The following is a 7,054-nucleotide window of genomic DNA, read 5'->3' as shown; positions in this document are numbered from 1 at the left end:
GCACACGAGCAGCAGAAGACACTCCATCGCAGTGGAAGTCCTCTGAGGAGGAAACATCACTAACGGACAGTTACGGACTCCTGACAGAGAAACAATCCTTCCAACACACTATCAGCTGCTGCAGGTAGAAACACTTTGATTTCTTTTTTTAACATTAGACAATTGTCTGATATTAGAAACTTTAAGCAATAAATAAATTTAATACATTTAAATAACAGAATATCTGCTGCATTCAAAATTTTTCTTACCCTCAAAAAACAAATAGGACTTAAAAAAGTTTAATAAATTCTGTTTTACTTTATAACAGTTTGAAGACAAAAAAGTCACAATAGTTTATTTTCATTTGTTTTATTTAGATTTTCAGAAATATTTAAGCACTTTCTGAAATTACTTAATAATGAATAATCATCAGTTAACAGCATAAACATACTTTCAGTCAAATTCCAGCATCAATCATCAGCAGCACACCCCAGACTGGCTTACTGCCTTAAAAATCTAAACTAATACCAAAGGCACATGCACACTAAAGAAGGCACATTATACACAAAGTGTATTATCATTTTTCAGCATCTGTTTTATCAGTGCTCGTGTTTAATACAGCTGAATCAATGTGAGCTCCTGAGCACTGTCACTTGATGTTCTTACAGTTTACCTGCAGATATTCATCCACACTCAGTCATACACAAACCTCTCAGGTCAGTCTCTTATAGTTTGGTTCCTTTTGTGTCACTTGAATGTTTTACTGTCATCACTTATTCTATGATCTTATTTACCCTCACATTACTTTTACAAAAATTACAAATAAGTCAAATGATATCAAACAGCTCTGTGACCAATTTTAACTTTTTACAGTTTCATCAAATCTGTCCAGGAAATAAAAAGTTCTTGATAACACTCCAGCTTCACATCCTGGAAAAAGTGGAGTGGAGCTCTGTGACGTGAAGGTTTTCTTCCATCCTTTGCACAGCTTCAGATCACAGCAGAGAATTTCAGCAGTGGAGAGAGTCGTTTGTGTGGTCTTTGATTTTTAAGATAACTGGATGCTCTACACTGTTCCTGTGACTTTGCAGCTGTGAGGTTGCAGAAAACAAAATACTTAAATTAAATCATATCTGTCTTTATCGTATGCAGACTGTATAAATTATATCAAATTTGTCTTATACATCTTTTATCAGGGTAATAAAACACATTTTATCTGCTCTGTCTGGTTTGTCTTTGACCAGTTGTTCTGTCATTTCAGGGACAGCCACTCCTAACAGCTCTGTATATTTATTACACATAGTTAAAATTATATTATAATGGAACCTGATGAAAATGCACTGTTGTGTCCGTATAAATAAAGGTTTCAAAATGTTTCTGTCAGAGCCAAAGGTAACCCTGTTCACCAGCATCAACTTCTCCATTTATTCCCCTCAGCATTTATACATATTTTTTGGTTTGTGTTTTAGACTTGAAGCATTATCCTGATATTTGGATCTTGAAAAAAAAGGGACTGTGGCGCAGCTGCGGCGAGGCGGACATCTGAGTGGCATCAACGATCACACCGCTCCTGCATTAAAAGGGCAAACTAGGTCCTGTCTTAGTTGTTGTTGTTGGGGAAGTGTGCAGCTGAGAGCTGGAAAGCTACAGCTGTGTGTGTGTGTCAAGTGACAGCACCCGAGAGTAATAAAAGAACTGAAAAGAACTGATATGTGGTCTTCTCCGCCATTCATTTATTACAGGGACTTGAAAATATGTAGATTTTCAAATGACTATTACGCTATTTGAAATGAAATAATAATTAATATAACTACCAAAGCCTTTGCTACAATAGGAGAAATAAACACATACATATGCTAAGATTATTATATTGCTACACAACATTATGCGCTCCACTGAACAGTCAAATATATATATATATATATATATATATATATATATATGAATGATTGTGGAATTTGTATAGGTCATATAGATGTCAGTGCTCTAGGCAATGCAAAGTTTAATCAAGATTGGTCCAGTCGCTATGAATAAATAAAAATAATATTTAATGAAAGAGAAAGTCTAAGACACGATTTGAAAAATGTTTTTGGAAATTCAGTGGGAATGTGCTCAGTTTTCTTTAACCTCCTAAGACCCGAACTCTTCCATGGCATGCATTTTTAATTTCTCTTTGATATTTGGGCTGATTGCTTTTACATTCATCAGGTCCCAAAGAATCACCTGATTTTTTTTTTTTCTTTTTACCTAATTTTTGTTTCTAAATGGTAAATGGTCTGTATTTGTATAGCGCTTTACTTGGTCCTAAGGACCCCAAAGCGCTTTACACTATATACAATCATCCACCCATTCACACACTGGTGATGGCAAGCTACAGTGTAGCCACAGCCACCCTGCAAATGAGAGCCACATAGAGGATATTGGTTTTAACCCTCTCAGGCTCAAATTAAACTTTTTGTTGCTAATGCACAACCAAGTCCTGCAGTGGTACTTCTGAGTAAAAAAAAAAAAAAAAAAAAAATCATAAAATATGTATGTGGGGTAATCAGGTTGTTAGTTTTTAACTGTTGCAAATCGGCAACACCTGCCTTGAGAGGGTTAAATTTTGATAAAATAGAGGCAGTATAATGTCCTTGTAAGTGGACATCAGGGCCTTGTACAGCAAAATGTAGTATTTTGGTCTAAATGACTAAAAATGTGATGTCCACATATGTGGACGCCAGGTCGTAGGAGGTTAAAGGAGGGTCAACAAATGTGTTTGAAAAATACATCATTCTAAGAATATGATATGGATTTTGTGTTGAAACTGAAACACTAACAGGAATATTTCCCTCACATCATAGATTAGGTGACACATAACATTACTCAAACTTACCTCAAGATTTGCAGTAAAACTAAATGGCAACAAAAACTCCAATTATTCCACAAATAACAAAAAAAACAGTAGCTTCAATCATCCCAGTCCCCGACTGGACATCTGAAACACAAAAAAGGTAAAGTTATTCTCACAGTATAACAGTAAGCATGTAGTGAACATAGGTTACAACCTTTAAGGGGAAAAAATAAAAGCTGATCTAAAGTGTATGACAGTTAACAGTGATTTATAGAAGAAACTCTGATTATCTGAAATCTCCTGGGGTACAGTGAGTGTCAGTGCAGATACAGGGAAGTGTTGGAATGTGTTGCTGAAACCTGTTGTTTCATGTAAGAAGTTTGGATGTTCATCAAATCCAGGCTGAATGTGGTCATTTTATTCATTTTTGATCAATCAGATTCCACCTCCAGGATAAAACTTTAGAAGGTGGGATGGCTCTACCAATGTTGAGCATGTGCTCACAGACTAAACAGCATGACTGTGCAGTAAAAACAGATATTTCCTCCTCTTATAACTGTATCAGTAAAATGAAATCTGAGACCCTCAGTATCAGTTTGAAGTACTGAAGAATGGCAAACATATTTAATTAATATTTAATTTAATAAAAAATGTAATGAAATAATAATTACACTAAACTGATTAGTCTCCAAAAGTTGATTCTGTTCATCTGGACGTAGCATTTTTCAGTGGGAGAAACGTTTTGTCACTCCTCGCGGAGACTTCTTCAGTCTCAGCTGACTGCAGGTTTCAATCTTATAAACAGTACATTTGCACAATGACTGAAACCAGCCCACTGAAGGAACAATGGGCTGGGAGGTCAGTTCCTTCATCATAATTATGCAAATTCTCATGACCATTGATCAACAACCACTAACCAAAGCCCACTGATCAAAGCCCACTGATCAATGGCCATGAGTCCCATTCACAGAGAGCTGGGGAATGGCTGCAATCACAGAATTTAAACCCCAAAACACGCTGTGCCAAAAACTGGTCCACCCCAAGGATCGGGTCCCCCGATGCAAACAGAGTAACATAGTGTACGCTGTTAAGTGCAGGAGAATTGCCAGGATTTATACATCGGGGAAACCAAACAACCTCTGGCGAAGTGGATGTCACAACACAGAAGAGCCACCTCGTCAGGCCAGGACTCTGCAGTATATCTACACCTACAGGCCAGTGGACACTCTTTCAATGATGAGGATATTCACATTCTGGACAGGGAGGAACGCTGGTTTGAGCGCGGAGTCAAGGAGGCCATTTACGTGAAAAGGGAAAGACCATCTCTGAATCGAGGAGGGGGCCTAAGGGTACATCTGTCACCACCTTACAATGCTGTGGTTCCACAGCATGCTGGATGTGCACATTTGGGAAATTATTTATGTTACAGCAGAAATTGACAGCATTCTCCCTTTCATTTTGTTTTTGCAAAAAAGTACATTTTTCTTCATTATTGTGAATTAAATTGTAATTGTGCTTTATCAGTGTTAATTCAGCACACACCTCTCTCTACAAATTCTCTGGAAGCCAAACTGTTTATGTTCATTTTTTCATAAATTATCTTCAATGCTTTTACCCCCAGACCACAAACTTGATGTTCATTCTATGCACATATTCATATTTTATTCCTCACATTTATTTGAAGAATTATCCACCACTCACCTTCATGCACACAAATCTTTGAAGAAATCTGATGCCAGATGTTCATCTGTGTGGCTACACAGCGATAGCAGCCGGACTTTGGCGCAGTAGCTTGGATGATTATGTGGAAGCGATCTTGTTCTTGTCGGTCCTGCAGCGTTTTAGAAGGAAGTGTTTTGTTGTCACTGTCCCACCACTCAACTGTAGGTTTAGGAGAAGCACCTGGAACTTCACACTCCAACTCCCCTTTTTTTTTCAAGTATTGTGACATACGGCTTTGGAGCAGCACCTGTGAGCACATCACAGACAACAAATATAATACAGTGTTAACAATGTAACAATGTGACTTGTAATACTCATTTCTTTCTGAGTGCATTAACGAGTGTTTCTTGACCTCCAGCATTGTTTAACATGGGTTTGTAGTGTAAACAACATCTGTAACTTTCAGATTTTCACAGAGAAAGAAACTAGTAAAAATATTTGCCACCACCAACAAAAGCAAACACTAAAGGCTAAATTATGAACAAATGTAGCTACAGTCATTTCAAAATTTTGACCCTCTGTCAGTTTTGTAGTTATACAACAGGACACAAGCAAAATAGTGACGTCTTTACCAGCTTTTAAAATGATTTAAAAATAACCTCTGATTAACAACAACATTACATGTTGCATGGTGACATTTTTTTTTTAATCAAAAAACTAAACCAAAATGCAGAAACAGTACACCCTCACTCCTTCCATAGGATTTAAGAGAGTAAGTAGTACTCAGGTGCTGCTAATTAAATGTACTTGATGAACTGATGAAGTGTGAGCACTTCTATAAAAGCGGATGTTTTGGCAGTTTGCAGGTCTTGATACAAGATCAAAGTGGAAGACAAAAGCACAAACTCCTCATACCAGCTGTCAGCATAGTGGGGGAGGGATGATGACACCTTGCATCCATTCCTCTGTATACCAGAGTATTCTAGAGTCAAATGTGAGGCCATCTTTCTAAAAGCTAAAGCTACGCCATGCAACAGCATCCAAGCACAGATCCCAAGCAAAGCAGCAAATATCCAACAGAATAGCTGAAAAAGAAAATAATCAAAATGCTGCAATGGCCCAAAGTCTATAACTGATCGAAATGCTGTGTGACCTTTAGAACAATTATTCCACAACAATGACAGAGACTGACAAAGTCATACAGGAAACGATTACTTAAAGTTAGAACTGCTTGATCTACTTTTGTCTTGTTCCCCGAATCACCCTCTTTCCCCCCTTCTCTTTTTGTTACTTTTCTTTTTTCTGTTCCTCCTCCTTCTTGTCTTTATATGTCAATATCTCTTCTTCTCTTTGGAAACCTAGCCCTCACTCAAGCCATCAAACAGCTTGAAACATGGATGCAAACTTAGGAAACATTTCACTAGAGCTTAATTTATCTTAAGCATAAATACTGTCATAAATGAATACTAATATTGTATTTTATATCAGTAAAACGGAGGGTAAATATCGGAAAGGTAGTAGAGGTTATAATAAATACCTTTCAGCAGCGAGTCAGCATTGTTCCCAGAACATTCATAAACTTGATTCCACACTCAAAACATTATAGTTTCAGGCTACTGAAGAGTTGAAGTAAACTGAAAATGTGCTTGATTACATGCAGCTTGTAACATTGTTTTCCGCTGGGCTGTGTGCAGGTGAGCCGTGACATTGAAATTTTGGAACACATCATCGCTTTAAAAACAAACTAATAATGTATAACACAGATAATCTTTGGACACGCTGTATGTCTTTACCAATTAATAATGAGTCCACATATACACACGAGGATGTAAAAATCAGTTACATAATCACAAACAGGACTCACCTGTGATGTTTCGGACCTTTAACCTTTTAAAACGCAGAGGTTTTATGCGACCCAAGTATACTTCTAAAAGTTAATAAATAACCATACTGCAAATTTTCATACTGACCGAAAACATCGGTCCATACATTTTATATGTCGTTTCAAAGCCAAGATGTTCGTTTTTCAGCAGATGCAATCATTTCGATAAATGATTTACAACATAAAAATCGTAGCATCTTAATTTACGGCAGTAAATAGTTAGTGACCTTACTGCTAGCCTGAAGCACCGCCGTTAAAAAGCAATTAACTGGACCAAAAAAGGTCTTTTAAAGAGGAAAAGGAGCTCGTCTTTAAAAACAAAATTCACAGATTAACTTCCGTTCGCTTAAACTTAATCGTGAGTAAAAAACATACGAAAATTTTTTAATCTATTCTCTCATTAAGTTTTATCAGACTTAGCGCAAACTTTTGCAACTGTGACATTGAATTCAATTTTAAACTATTCATGAATAATTTTAATAATCAAGTTCGGCCTCGTTGAAATCTGTAAATGCCCACGGTCAAAATTAACCAATCCTCATCTTTCCACGACGTAAAGCGACGCAATCATGTAACTCTTAATTCAGTCAGCAAATCAGAGAAGACAATCTTTACGCTAGCCACATGGGTGTTTGATTGACAGCTACTGTCATCCAATAGAAACTTACGGCAGTGAAACCACCCTTAGTTTAAAGCCG

At 37.0% G+C, this 7,054-nt stretch overlaps 1 long non-coding RNA gene across 1 annotated transcript; it reads right to left on the bottom strand.

The window, feature by feature from the left end:
* Positions 1-332: 332 nt before the first annotated feature.
* Positions 333-6,297, bottom strand: LOC146575097 (uncharacterized). The gene is made up of 4 exons (XR_014892527.1): positions 6,012-6,297; positions 4,514-4,781; positions 2,855-2,956; positions 333-1,070 (listed from the first exon to the last, which is right to left on the bottom strand). It is a non-coding gene; the product is annotated as an uncharacterized LOC146575097 (long non-coding RNA).
* Positions 6,298-7,054: the final 757 nt, after the last annotated feature.

The sequence above is a fragment of the Mchenga conophoros genome, linkage group LG5 (assembly GCF_057382185.1).
Source record: "Mchenga conophoros isolate Kocher_MC1m ecotype Shallow Benthic linkage group LG5, M_conophoros_male_GT1.1, whole genome shotgun sequence".
NCBI lineage: Eukaryota > Metazoa > Chordata > Actinopteri > Cichliformes > Cichlidae > Mchenga > Mchenga conophoros.
Note: the sequence above shows the minus strand (reverse complement) of the source record. Positions and strands in the feature narration are given on the sequence as shown.